General features: G+C 44.4%; 1 long non-coding RNA gene across 1 annotated transcript in view; it reads right to left on the bottom strand.

Moving 5' to 3' along the window:
• The window catches only part of LOC125155138 (uncharacterized), a 34,585-nt gene extending 20,078 nt beyond the window's left edge, over positions 1–14,507 (bottom strand). Inside the window, exon 1 of the long non-coding RNA XR_007148054.1 lies at positions 14,387–14,507. This is a non-coding gene — a long non-coding RNA (uncharacterized LOC125155138). The remainder of the gene's footprint in view (positions 1–14,386) is intronic.
• Positions 14,508–15,148: the final 641 nt, after the last annotated feature.

Below are 15,148 nucleotides of genomic sequence, written 5' to 3'. Positions count from 1 at the left end.
TTAGAATAGAAGTCTAATTCATTTGGTGCGTTGCTTACAAGTGAATCATTTACAGAGAGGGAGGCAAACCATAAAAGACTCTTAAATACAGAAACAAACTGAGCGTTGCTGGATGGGAGTTGGGGGGGGGGAGGGTGGCCTAAATGGGTGATGGACATTAAAGGAGGGCACTTGTTGGGGTGAGCACTGGGTGTTGTATGTAAGTGACAAATCACTCAGTTCTACTCCTGAAACCTTTGCTACACTAGACATTAAGTAATTTGGATTTAAATTAAAAAAATAAAGAGGAAAAGAAAAGAAAATAATACGAAAAAACAAAAGCAAACATGTGTGACTTGCAGGTCAGGTTGGAGCACACAGGCCCCAAGCAATATTTGCATTTATGCTTTGGGTGTGACCTTGACAAAGGAAGGCTGGGGTCAAGAACAGGCATGTTGAACGGGCTGTGCCCTGCTCAGAGAAACCCTGCTGAGGGCGCACGTCAGCACAGAAATTCTCTGCGCTGCAGTTGCTAAGCCCTGTTTTCCTAGGAAAGGATTGCTGTCGCTCAGAAGGATGGGAGTCGATTCAGAACTGGTGCCCCTGAGCGGGCATAACGCCTAATTGTTCCGCCAAATAAGTCCCCTCCGGGCAATCTGCAGAAGACACGTACGTGTTGCATGTGGTTCTAGCCCCGTGTGACGCGGCTTGCCTGGTTGAGCTCCTTTACTCAAGGCCCAACAGCTTGGTGGCTCTCCAGCCACGTTTCCTGGCTCTCATGCTGGCCCTGCGTGGATTCCAGCCGGAAGTTGCCTCGGGCAGAGACCCCCTCGCTTCAGGCAAGCGCTGAAGAATCATTCGCGTACTGTGGAGTTCAATGGCAGGAAGGAGGTATCCAAAACCGGACGTTTACAATCGATTTCTTGCTCACATACTCGCTTCCTGGTGCTTTGCAATTATTTTGTGTCACTTAATCTCCAGCCTAGCTCTAGATGGTTGAGAGTTTTCGCCTTTTCACTCTCCTAACGTGAGAAAAACAGGGAAGAGAAAGGTGAAATCACTTCCCTAATGATACTCGGGTGGTCAGTCGCTGTCCCTGATGGAGAATCAGGCCGTGGTCCCGGTTGGGGTAGGCGTGTTAGGGGGAGGGGAGCGAGGATCAGGCGGAAGTTGAGAAGAACGGAATGAGGTGTCTCCCTCCGCGAAGGGCCAAGGCTGTTCATGTGCAACTGATCTAGGAAAAGAGGCATTACAGGTCTGCCTTTATGGTTTTGGGCCCAGGTCCATGGAAAGATAATGAGTGGTTCTCCCCTGTACGGCTTCCTTTCTGAATGCGTGTCTTTTATTCTGGGAGGCTTAGATGCCAAGAGTAATGTGTATACTTAAAAAAAATCCTGCACAATGCCAACCTAATAGCATTCATATCATTTTGGGCATTTGGGGAAAATCAGAGTTGGAAGGAAGTTAGAAGTTCTAGATCCCATTTTTCCATCCGCGATGTGAAAACTGAAGTTTTCACTGAAGAGAGATTGAGGGAAGTCATCAAGATCATAACGCCGCTCAGCTAGTTGGGGAACAGATTCATGCAGAGAAGATGTCGCCAACTCTTGAAACTTCCTCCACCTCAGACCTGATCTATGGACCCTAAGTATCAGGATGGCTTCACACAGAAATGCTGTTTGTATTCTGAGCTACATACTCATCGTCTTCACCTTCTTTCTCTTACGTAAGAGTCTTATGTCATGATCTCACGGTTTATGAGTTTGAGCCCCATGTTGGGCTCCGTGCTCATAGCTCCAAGCCTGGAGCCTATTTCAGATTCTGTGTCTCCCTCTCTCTGACCCTCCCCCGTTCATGCTCTGTGTCTCTCTGTCTCAAAAATAAATAAACATTAAAAAAATTTAAAAAAATAAAATCCTTGATCCAGGTTTGTGGTTCCTTTTAAAAAAAAAAGTTTCATCGTGGGGTGCCTGGATGGCTCAGTCAGTTAAACGTCCAACTGAGGTCATGATCTCGCAGTTCGTGGATTCAAGCCCGGCATCAGGCTCTGTCAGGCTCTGCGCTATGTCTCCCTCTCTCTCTGCCCCTCCCCCCTCTTTCTCTCTCTCTCTCTCTCTCTCTCTCTCTCTCTCAAAAATAAACAAACATTACAAAAAGTTTCATCTTATTTAGTATAAAAAAATGGGTGCTTATTCCAGAAAAATCAAAAATCACAATCAAAAGAGTATTAAAAAACCTCCACAATTTTATCTTCCTATGTAGTACCTATTTTCCATTTTTTAAATTAAGGTATAATATTCATACAGTAAACTTCAGTTATAGTGCAAAGTTCTTTGGGTTTTTACCAATGCGTGCAAGTGTTTTACCAGTACAAAATCAATAGATAGGACACAGTGTCAACTCTTCCCCCAATTCCAAGCTCCTAACCACCACTGATATCATTTCTCTTTTTTAAAAAAGTTAAATTCATTATTAAAGTATAATTGACATACAATGTTATATTCGTTTTGGATGGACAATATATTGACTCAGCAATTCTATACCTTGCTGGATGCTCACCATGAGTGAGGTAACCATCACTCACCATACTGCATGATGACTATATTATCGACTTATACTCTCTATGCTGCATTTTTCATCTCCATGACTTATTTACTTTATACTTTTGCCAAAAGTCTATTACCCTGCCTGATGTTCTCTGAGATTCTTGGATCTGTGGTTATTTGTCTATAATTAGTTTTGAAAAATTCTTTGCCATCGTCTCTTTTCAAACACTCCTCATGCCTCAATCTCTCTCTGTTCTCTTTCCGGGATTCTTATTACGAGTATTTTAAACTACTTGCTATTGTCCCATATCTCCTGGATATTCCAATCTTTTCAGTGTTTTCTTTTTTGTGTTTCCATTTTGTTAATCTATCTCCTCCTGGGTCGTGTCAAGTCTACTGATGATACTGTCATAGACTTCCCTCATCCCTATGACTGTATTTTTCATTTCTAGTATTTCCATTTCATTCTTTCTCCTTGTTTACATTTTTCTCCTGAAATTGCTCACCTGAAGATGCTTGTTGTCCATCTGTTTTAAATACCCTACCTGATAGTTTCAACATTTTATTTCTGTTGATTGATTAGTCTCTTGACAGATTTTTTTTTCTTCTACTTCATTGCATGCCTCACAAATTTTATTGAAAGCCATCTGTGATGGTGGAGACTGAGGCAGAGAGTCTTTATACCTCGAAATGAGCGTGGATGATCTTACCATGCCTGTTGAATTGATCTGCTCAGGAGTAGAGATGGGTTTGAGATTTATTGGTGCTATTTACTCTCAGGGCACCGCATGCTTTGAAATTCTTCTAGTGCTATCTATACCATTATCTTAAGGTCTTCCCTTCACACCTGAACCTTAAAAGATATTTTTTATGTACTGTTGATCATCCCCTAGCAATGAACTGCTGTGATTTGTTGTTTGGTACTTATTTGTCTTGGCAGTCGGCAGCAGGTTGTAGGAGGAGTGATGGGGGAGTTCCTGTTGTTCTGACTCAGCATCATTCAGTCTTTGGTAGGCATTTTGTCCTACGTCTTACAGGTGAGATTGTCACCTCTGATCCCGTCCCTCCCTCACGTGTAGAATTTGCATTCTGCTTTACATTCTGCTCCCAGAACCTATTTCTACCCTTTCTCCAAGAGTAGAACAACTTTTTCTTCCCTCCCTCCGTTTTAATAGGTCTTCCTCTGTGTCCTAAAGACAGCAGAATTTGCTTCTCTTCCACTAGAGGGTTTTTTTTGTTTGTTTGGTTTTGGTTTTTTTTTTTATTTGGTTGGTTGGTTATTGTTCTCTAAGGAAGGTTCCAGACAGAGTTTCATGTCTGCCCCACAATGGTTAGTCTCCCCATCTCCAATCTTTCTCATAACCATCCAATGAGGCCCACCGAGAAGTACCTACAAGTACGCACAAACTCTCCTTGTGGCTGAGACTCCCAGGGACTCTACACTTTTATGCTAGTCCAACATTAGCCTTGAGAAATCCATTAAAGCTTTTAGCTGAATTCTTCTTTCATGTGGGGAGCTTAGTGTCTGTCATCTGCTCCCACATAAGCAAGTGCTTTTCTCTCCTTGGAGGGGTCCTCTCTCTTTCCTTAAATTTTTCATTAGATGCTTGCTCTGCAGCCTTAGTTCTCCAATGGGTTTAGAAAGAGTTGTGGTTTTCGTAGATTATCCACTTAAATTTGTTATCGTGAGGGTGGGAGCAAGACTTTTTCTAACTTTTCTACATTCTAACTAGGATCAGAGTCCTCTTATTCGTTATTTAATTGTGTCACAGATTATTGGTGAGGTCGAGAATGTTTTTATGCTACGAGCCTTTCATATTTGCTCTGGGAATTTGGTTAATTATAACTCTGGGTTATCTGACGTGTGTAACCGTATATAGTAAATATTTTCTATTAACCATTTTATTCATTCAAAGGCATTTACTGAAAAACAACAATCTCCCTGAATGTCCACACAGAGCAAAGTCCTATCCTTACCCCAAACTAAAACTGATATGGGGCTGCGCTGAATGAGAAATCAACTTTTGTTGTGATAATATGTTGTGGTTTTGGAGTTATTTTTCCAGCAGTGGCCCCCTCCTGGCTAATCTGGAAGTGGTGGGGGGAGCCTGAGCCCTGCTGTTCTCAGGCAACTCACAGTCTGGTTGAAGAGGCTGTATTAGATATTCTTCAATTAAATGCTGTTTAGAGCAGTTGATCTGAATTGATCCTTTTCATTTCAACTTTTTTCCCTTAATAACCTGCATGAAGAAAAAATACAGTCTGTGAAGCCGCTTATCAGTCGCTCCTTCTCTGCTTACAGTGCCTCTGTCCTCATAAAGTGCACCCTTCTTCTCTTCTCATAAAATGATCTCTTCCCTTCCTTCTAGTTCATTTTTCACTCTCGGATCTCTCTCTTTGAGTTATGTCTGGCCTGAGATACACACTCCTGCTTACCAAGGGCACGTGCCACTGTCTCCTGTCTGCACTCCCACTCTTAGAAAGGGAGGCAGGGGCCTGTGCAAACAATGCTGGGGCATGGGGAAGAAGGCCAACTGGTGGCAAAGGACAGACAAAGGACAGGAAGAGGAAGGGGACTTATCCTGACTCAGTTTCCCTGGACTATGGTAGATGCAGGGATGGCTGGATTGACTCTGAGAAATGCGTCCTCAAAATGTCTTGGTCTGCGCCTACTTTTATATGTGTATCTGTCAGAATACTTTTCCCAACTTTGGGCAAACTGCATTAGACGTGCAGTGTCTCCAATGAACCCTGCGGGGCTGTATGGGCACCTCCATGTGTGTCTCTGCCTTGTGAGAAAGCCATGTCCTCTTGACTGTGTATGTAAGATATGCATTTTGGAGAAGAGAGATCCCTAAGGTCCGTGAGATGCAGGGGTACAAGAGGACCTGTCCAGCTTTGTGAAAGTAAATACAAAATACATCCCCTTGGAGGAGTGACTTTCCATGCAACTCCCACCTTAACGAAATTGTGAACTCCAGAGTTCAGCTGTACTTTTGCTCGTTTTTGACAGCTCAGAGAACGTAAATTAAGATATATCCCCTTCCTCACGTTTGACAGTGTTCTGTTTTCCAAGCATCGATGCTTCCATGCTTCCCGCTCTGTCGTTTAGGTCAAATAATATATGACTCTTCTGTTTTCTGCAAAAATCAATCAACGCCCAACCTTTGCTCATCTGATTAAGAAACGCCACATCAATCAGATACCAGAAGTGCCAGCAACAGCCTCCAGAAGGAAAGACAGATCTCCCTTGGCTTGTGATGGGGTTACATCCCGATGAACCCACCAGAAGTTAAAAATTCATTTAATACATCACAGTTTAGCCTCACTTGCCTTAATCGTGCCCCGAACACTGAACGATGAGCCTAGAGTTGGGTAAAATCGTCCAACATAAAGCTCATTTGATTGTAAAGCGTTGAAGTATCTCACGTGATTTATTGAATCCTGTACTGAATGTGAAAAATGGAAAGGTTTTACGGGGCAGAACGGTTGTCAGTGTGTAGCTTGCTGACCCTGGGGATCACACGGCTCCCCGAGAGCCATGGCCACTGCCCAGCATCACGAGAGAGTATCATCTGCACGTCGCTAGCCTGGGAAAAGACCCAGATTGAAAACTCGAAGTACAGCTTCTACTAAATGCGTATCGGCCCTGCACCGTTATAAAGTCTAAAAAATGTAAGTTGAACCATCATAGGTCTGTATAAGAAAAAAATCCAGCTTTGAAAGTGGCAGGTGTGTATGTAATAGATGTTAGCAAATTCGGGTAAACATAACTGTCTTACTAAGAATGATGGCCTCCTGTGTCTGTCAGCTGCCCTCCTTTGGGAGGCCAGGAGGGCCCGTGGGCCGATAACTGACAGCTGGAGAAGCTGGGGTTTCTCCAGGGCCACTAACCAGAGCAGGCAGCGGAAAGGAGAGCCCACGGTTGGAGGAGAGTCACCTGAAGCAGCCATTCCAGGAGAGACACGAGCAGATGGTGCAAAATCTAGTCCAAGAGTGAAGAACGAAGAGAGCAGAAAAAGTCACCCCAAAATGTGCCACTTTGACACATAGGTTATGTTGAGCTGAAGGCAATTAAGACCCACAAGACTCAAGAAAAGCTTTTTGCGTCTCCTTTAACTATGAAAATTTTTTTTTCCATGGGAGCCTATGCCAAGAAAAGAGCTATTACCCAAGACAACTTTTTATAAAAGACAGGTGTAGCAGCATGGCAGGGCAAACACGTGTGAACCAAACAGTGGGTCTTCTCATCTTCCCATGAATTGCCTTGCTCCCCCCGAAGCCCTGTCCCCTTCTCCTTAGCTCAAGATGGCATTATAAGCCTCACGTGCTTGACTATCTCAGAGTCTCATATTTTTTTATGGGGCCCCAGTACATACAAAATTAAGTTTTTCTCCTATTCACCTGTCTCATGGCAATGTAATTATTAGATCCGCCAAAGAACCTAGAAAGGAAGAAGGGGAAAGTTTGCCATTCCTATAGGAATCACGGACAAGAAACAGTCACAATCAAGTACAGGTCAAAAGGGAGCAGGGTGTTGATCGGTTACATAAAAGATTGATAGTTCTTTAGGTTTAATTTAATGGACTAAATGAATGCATGTTTGCAAGTGGTTGGCCAGATTGAAGGCTCCAAACTGGAATGGAGGCTATCACCTTGTTAACCAAGGTCATTTTTGGCCTGAATTTTCCAGAAGGACAGATTCGCCCTATTGGTTCCTCTGCAACTAACCCCAAGACAGCAGGGCTCATCTAAGGTTCATGGAGGTGGAGTGAGTGGGATCCCTCCTTGTGGTCCTTCAGGTCCAACCCTAGACCAGGGAAGCAGACATGGCCAGTCCCTCTGAGGCTCAGAGACAAACACTTCATTTGTCTTCACTTCTAGGGCTCTCCTCACAGACTCTCTCCTCCTCCTCCTCCTTCTTCTTCTTCTAAAGTTTATTTATTTTGAGAGAGACACACATAGGGAGAGGAAGAGAGAGAGAAGAAGTGGGGGAGGGGCAGAGAGAGAGGGAGAAAGAGGATCTCGAGTGGGCTCTGCACCGACAGCACAGAGCCTGACGGGAGGCTCCAACTCACCAACCGTGAGATCATGACCTGAGTCGAAGTCAGATGCTTAACCAATTGAGCTATGCCCCTTCTTCTTCTTCTTCTTCTTTGCCTCACAGCTCGTTAGCTTGCTCCACCAATTGGTCTTCCGGGTCAGTTAATCTGGCTTATCACTCAACTACACTGATTGTGTATTCACAAAACTAGTAGCCTTAAATACAGATCCTTTGTATAAAGTGCAAAAATAACCCAGAGGGCAGACACGATTTGTGTCTGAAGTAATCCCTCTTTTAAAAGCTGCAAGGATGGAGGAGAATTGAAATGGGATTGTGATAGGCTTTTCGAGAATAAAAACACTTTAATGTATTTTGGTTTTAGCACAGTCACCATGCAGCTCTTTAGTTTTGAGGTTTTTTGTTGCTGCTGCTGTTGTTGTTTTCTTCTCTCTAAAGAAAGTTGGAAATGAATAATTTCTAAGTCTTCTCCAAGCTCCTGGTGGAGAATAAGCTAGTCTTAGTAAGCAATATAAAATATATATGTGTATATATATGTATATATTATACATATATAATATATAATACATATATAATATTATACATATATAATATATATGTGTATGGGACTGCAAACAGCCCATTTACAATTGTTCCAAGGGGCTGAACTTGAAACTCATGGATCTTTGGGGTTTCACCAGCTTTTCCAATAATGTGTTCTGGGACATTGGTCCACATCAAACACAAGCAAGGCACCATTCACTTCCAGGGAATCACTGTGTCAATAACATTTTGATATTATAATTGTTTTTTGTTCGGAGTGAGTTTATCTTTTAGCTCTGTATGCAAATTTTTACAAAAAAGAATTGGCTGCCCAAAGCCACTGCAGCATGTGTATTTTTCACGCCGGAAAACCTAGTTATTTGAATGAAACCAAAGCTCCCTCCCTGACAGCGACTGTTCCTTAGCCTTTCATTTCCAATGTGTCACCGAATCCTAATCCCTCTTCCCAAGTTTCTTTCAGTTCGGTGTATTTCCTTCCATTTCCACTTCATGATAGCTCTTCCTGACTTCCAGTTGTTGTTCCCAAAGTCAAACTGGCCCGTCACATTTTTCCCCCACGATATCCAGAGGGATCAATCCAAAGTGCAAATCTGGTATCATTCCCCTTTGATCACTTCTGATTTCTCTTAAAACAAGGAGAATTCTGATCATGCTCCACACAGCCTTGCCTTGTCTGTCTCTCAAAGGATATCTCAACCACCCTCTGGTGACTCTCTGTGCTCCAGCCACACAGGTTTTCTCTCAAGTCCTCAAGTAAGCCAATGACTTCTGCCACAAGGCTTCGTCACACGGTGTTCCCTCTACTGAAGACGCTGTCCACTCTTATTTATTTCTCAGAGTTGAGCTGAAGGGTCACGTTTCACGAGAAGCTTCATCTGACACCTTCTCCTCATCTGACACCCGCTCCCAGCCTACACCTCCTCCTGGCTTTTGTTATGTTCCCTTGACACATGCTCCCCAATGACCGTCTCCTTCATTGAGAGCGCTTATCTCAGCTTACTAATTCATTAACTTTCATTAGTTAGAAAAAGACTTTCCTCCCTCATTAGAGCATAAGTTTCCAAAACTTGCATTTGTTTACAACTCCCTATTTTATCACCAGAACTGAAAAGAGTTCCCCTTAACTATTAGCAGCTCAATGGATAGTTACTGAAAGGAGAGGTGGACGGATGGGTGGGTGATGGCCTCGCTGCTCACCAAGACCGCCATAATAGGCACCTTGGGTGCCCCAGGTTGATGGCCACCTTATGTTGCATCACGAAAAGCCAAAGTCCAGTGATAATTTTTTTAAATACCATGTACCACTATGGTCCTGTTCAATTATCTGAGATACTCTCAGACAGAAGGGGCAAAAGGTTATTGGATGTTGTTTCTGATAGAAATGAGTAGTTCTGGCTTAAAAATAACAAGGCAACCTTTGGAGTTAAGCTTCGAATCGATGGGGCACCTGGATGACTCGGTTGAGTGTCCGACTCTTGATTTTGGCTCAGGTGATGATCCCAGAGTCATGGGATCGAACCCTATGTCAGGCTTTGCACGGAACATGGAGTCTGTTCAAGATTCTCTGTCTATTCCTCTGTCCCTCTCCCCCACCCACACACACACTCTCTCTGTCTCAAATCAAATTAAAAAAAAATTTTTTTAACTTTGAATTTACTCAAAAGAAGAAGGATTTAATTATTAGAGCTGTTTAAGGATTTAATTATTAGAGTTGTTTCAGAGTAGAGCGAACTGTCTTCTGAGGTGGTGGGTTCCCTGTCACTACCTTTCAAAGAGTACACAGTGGTCAGGGCTCTGTCACAGGCCATCCAGAGAGGTCTCTGCTCTAGGAAGAAGGGAAACTAACCGTCCAAAGGTAAGTCAGTTCCACGAAACAGGTGTCTCAGAGAGGAATGCCGATCAAGTCTCCCTTCCACGTGGATAGTGTGGGAGAGACAACAGACTCAAGAGAGACCGAGGGAATCCTCCTCCTGGTCTCCCTCAGCACGGCAACCCTTTTCCTCTCACACATGTGGTACCAAGGAAGCATTTGGGGTCCCAAGGATTTCATTTTCCTTAACATTCAGGTGTGTGTTTGTATTCGCCATTTCATCTATCATTTTCAACCTTCTCCTTTCGTCTTCCACGGCTTTCACAGACACTGATGGTATCTCCTCTGAACTTCCAGGCTTCAGTGACCTTCATCTCTCTTTCTGTACAAGCCTGTTCCATCTGCTGATTATTGACTCTCCCTCCATGCAAGGTCCGTCCAGCTCTCCTCCACCTTCCATGAGGTGAGGGCGTGAGTAGGACAGCACTCAGCAGTCCGAGTGCAGACGGGCAGTGGCTACGCAGAGAGAACATTCCAAAGGTTGAAAGGTGAGACCCACAGGAAACGCAACAATCACTGGTTTTCTACCAGAATAGTTCAGAACAGCACGGAGCACAGATAAGTGTTCGCACCCAAAGGAGGCCTAAGAATGACCCGGGAAGGAATTTTAGATTTATAAAACGGGAACTTAGCCGACTTCTTCTATGGCTACAGAGCTCCAGACATCCCTGTCTCCCACCAGTCCCAGATTGGGTCGCTTTTACCGAGTTGGGATAATAAGATCCTAGGATCACTGTTACACACAGCAAAATGGAGAAAGTCTCCAACAGAGGAAATTGCGTGTTACCCCAAGCAGGGAAAATGAATTCTTGAGATAAAAACCGAAAGACTTTCCTAAATGTGGTCAGCCTGTGGTCCGCCACACTTTTAGAATCCTCGGCTCAGAATCAGAAAAGCCAGTGGGGTCGGTTCTTACGTGTCGTTACCGCCCCCTCGAGGCCAAGTCCAAGAGCTACACCTTCTGACTTCAGACAGCCGAGGCAACTAAACTCCCGGACACGGCCGCTTTGATAAAGTGTGGTTCTGCGTGGCCCCTGTGCTCACGTCATTGCTTACATTTGCCACTCGCCCATTATAGGCTCGTGTGTGAGAAGCCATGCTGTTCACGTGGTATGCACACAAATATTATGTATAAGGTGTTGTGACTTTTGCTACCAAAGTCGCGTGTAGAACCCTGGAATTGCTGCATTTGGAGACTCTCCTTGGGGGGGTCTTTGGGGGAGATGCTCCCTGGCTGGCTCTGTTTTTCATCCGGATATAAAGCCAGATGTAGCCATCGCGCTCAGGGAACAAGAGATCTTCAGCCCACGGGGAAGAATGCACCCACACCTGCCCGGCTGCCCAGGAGTGAGGTGCCCAGGCCAGGAAGTAACACAGTTCCTCACTGTTACTCCCGGTCCCCACTGTGGGACCCACACGGAGGGACACCACCCAAGAGAATTCTCCTTTCAAAGTAAAGCACGGTAAGTGGTTAGTATCTTTTTAAAGGGAAGATGAAGCAGAATGTTTATGGTACAGCAGAGGAGATCCTGTTGAAATGTAAGCAACAGCTTCTTGAGAAAGAGGGTCGGGACTGCCATGAAAGGGACTCCCTGGAGATTATGCAAGGCCTCTGGAGTTCTTAGACAATAGCACATCATCTACGGGTACTTTAAAAACAGATTCCCCTCAACTGAAAATCAGTTGTCCATATACGAGTGGGTCCACTTCTGGATTCCTTATGTTGTGCCATTGACTTTTCTGTCCTGGAGCCCAGACCACCTTACAGTAATTTTATTATCTGTGTGTAATATCCAAAATAATACCCAAAATATTAAAAATAACAACTCAGCCATGTTTCTAGATATTAAGACAAATATTCAAAAATGGCGTTCTTTTTATTTCAGGAAGACGCCAATAGAAAAAGATCTGGAGGGGCACCTGGGTGGCTCTGTCGGCTATGTGTCTGACTCTTGATTTTGGCTCAGGTCATGATCTCACGGTTCGTGGGTTCAGGCCCCCCATCACATCGGGCTCTGCCCTGAAGCCTGCTTGGGATCCTCGCACTCCCTGTCTCTCTGCCCCTCTCCCATTTGTGCTTTCTCTCTCTCTCTCTGTCTCTCTCTCTCTCTCTCTCAAAATAAATAAATAAACTCAAGAAATAAGAAAATAAAAAAATCTGGAATAGAAAAGTACAATTTCCAGTAACAACTAAAGTACAGCATACTTAAGGACATCTAACAAAAGATTTGTAAAGTCCTTAAAGAGAAAAAATTTAAAATGTCATTGAAAGATTTATATGAAGATCTAAGTAAAGAAGGATATGTATGATCTTTTTAACCAATAAAGATTCAGGAAAACGAAAATGGCAGCTTGTCAAAGTAACCCGTAAACTCCATGGAGAATTTCAAAGGGCTTCCCCTTGCGCTCATCAGGGTGAGCCCAAGACCTACCTAAAGGAGTAAGGACAAAACTACCCCAAAACAAGTTTAAGATATTCATTGGGAAGTACTGTCCCTACTAGATATCAACACTTACTATGAATACGTGACAGTAAAGCAATATGATGGTGGTTTACATATCATATCTCTCATACACAGAGAAAAATCAACTAATTAGTACAGAATGGGGTAACAGAATCACAAATGCGTGAAAATGGTATATAATTCAGTGACATTACAAATCACAAGGAAAGAGTGGGAAACTATAAGAATGGGACAAGTGGCAATCTATATGGGGACAGATAATACCGAAGCCTTCTCTCACATCGTACAAAAATATGTGTATCTAGGTGGATCAAATCCCTAGATCAGAACAGCACCGCTCCTGAGGGATTCACAGGAGACTCTCACACCCCGAGGTGGGGGAGGATTCTTACTCCAGGTACAAAAAGAGAAGCAGAGAGAAACACTTGGTCGGATTTCCCTGCGCGCAACATGGAAATCTTTGAGGGAGGAAACAGAAACACACATAGAGATGCACCAAACAGAGTGAACATACAAGCCCCAAACTGGGAAAATGTCTGCAGTGTATAAACCTAATAGATGTTTTGAATTCAGAATGCATGGAGAACCACCTGTCAATAAGGAAAGATAGTCCGTCTGTCTGAAAAGTGGGCAAAAGGTATGAATGAGCAATTTAGTCAAAGGTCTGATGAACATTAGAAAAAAGATGCTTGGCATCACCAGTAATTAGTGACTTCCAGAACAACACCGTATGGGGCATAAGCCACAGAACATAGGCCACAGGACATAAGCCACGGAACAAGAAAGGATGGTCATGAATCGGCAATAACAGGTGGGGCCTCAAGGGAGCCTGAGTGACCCATCAGTGAGGCATCCAAATGATCCCCGTCACTGTGTCCTCGCGATGCTTTCCCCGCAGGCAGCTCACGACAGGAAAACTCCCTCCACGCGTCCAGATCCTAAGTGGGAACTCAAATTCTTCTCAGAACTATTTTCAAATTAACACACCCATTTGAAATCCTTGGAGTGATAAAGCCATTGAAGCTCCCCAGTCCTGGGGACGAAGGAGGAAGAGGAGCTCACATCTGTGGAGGATCTACAATATGTAGACATCCAGTTCCTTATTTTTTTTTTAATTTTTTTAACGTTTTATTTATTTTTTTGAGACAGAGAGAGACAGAGCTTGAACGGGGGAGGGACAGAGAGAGAGGGAGACACAGAATCGGAAGCAGGCTCCAGGCTCTGAGCCATCAGCCCAGAGCCCGACACGGGGCTCGAACTCACGGACCGCGAGATCGTGACCTGAGCCGAAGTCGGACGCCCAACCGACTGAGCCACCCAGGCGCCCCTCCAGTTCCTTGTTTTTTGTTTGTTTCCCCCTTCTCCTTACGAATTTCATCTTCACAGAAGCCTCTTACATAATAGCAATCACATTCTGATACATTTTATATACTGTATAAGGAGACAAAGGCCCCGCTGTCTCTCCAAAGTTTTGTTTTTATCTTGTACACATACAATTTGCATTGTACTCCGGAAGGTCTGTTTCCTTAAAAACTGTTTTTTAGGGGCGCCTGGGTGGCGCAGTCGGTTAAGCGTCCGACTTCAGCCAGGTCACGATCTCGCGGTCCGTGAGTTCGAGCCCCGCGTCGGGCTCTGGGCTGATGGCTCGGAGCCTGGAGCCTGTTTCCGATTCTGTGTCTCCCTCTCTGTCTGCACCTCCCCCGTTCATGCTCTGTCTCTCTCTGTCCCAAAAATAAATAAACGTTGAAAAAAAAAATTAAAAAAAAAAAAAAAAAAAAAAAAGCAAAACCAAAGCACCAAACAAAACAAACAAAAACGTTGGTGCTGCTGACTATAATGTGAAAGGATCCCGTCCGCCCCCGTATCCACCCCTCTTCAGATTCTAACATTAGCCATTCTTTTCTTTGCCTAAACCACTTACCTCTCTTCGCCTGGAACGTCTGCACAGCTTGCTCCCTCGCTCTAGTTCGATTTCTGTGCAATTGCCCCCCTGAGCAAAAGAGAGTTTGGCTTACGATGTATCAGTGACAGGGACGATCCGATGCGGCAGGAAGTAAGGCTGATTTAAACCAAGAGTGTAGGCAGGATGTAGAACTCAGAGTCAGGAGGAAATCGGGGCCAGACTTCAAGCCATCTGACCTCTCACAGAAGCATCTTACTTAGCAGCAGGTGCACAAGAAATCGGGCTGCGGGTGAGGGGGTGGGAGTCGGGGACTTGCCAGGCAAGTTAAGCTTTGGAGAATCTCACTCTCAGGAGGACTGAATGTCCAGCAGGGAAGCAGAGGCAGGCAGCCCATGGTACAAACCCAGGGAATTTATCAGGAGGAGGGATAGGAGGGGCCAGAAAACATCAGCAGTTACATGTGCATAACTGGATCCATGGCAGCGAGACAAATTCTAGACTCCTCTGGGAGCTGGGTCCTTCATGCCACGGCCACCAAGGGCTCAGGACTTCCGTGGGCTTCAGCCCCTGAAGGAAACGACAATAGAAAGGAGTTGGAACTTGCGAGTTAACAGAGGTCTGTGGTTTAGGTGATGCAGCTGAATAATATCGTCTGCAACCCTTGAGTTTGGCTTTTGTCACTCAGACGCACACCCGCTCACAGACAGGCAGACACCTGCGTGTTTTCGCAAGCCTGGATGAGAGGTTTGTTGCCCCATTTCATTAAATGCAACAAATATT

The sequence above is a fragment of the Prionailurus viverrinus genome, chromosome F1, assembly GCF_022837055.1.
Source record: "Prionailurus viverrinus isolate Anna chromosome F1, UM_Priviv_1.0, whole genome shotgun sequence".
In the NCBI taxonomy this organism is placed as follows: domain Eukaryota; kingdom Metazoa; phylum Chordata; class Mammalia; order Carnivora; family Felidae; genus Prionailurus; species Prionailurus viverrinus.
The sequence above is the reverse complement of the archived record's forward strand: the minus strand, read 5'-3'. Positions and strand labels throughout refer to the sequence as shown.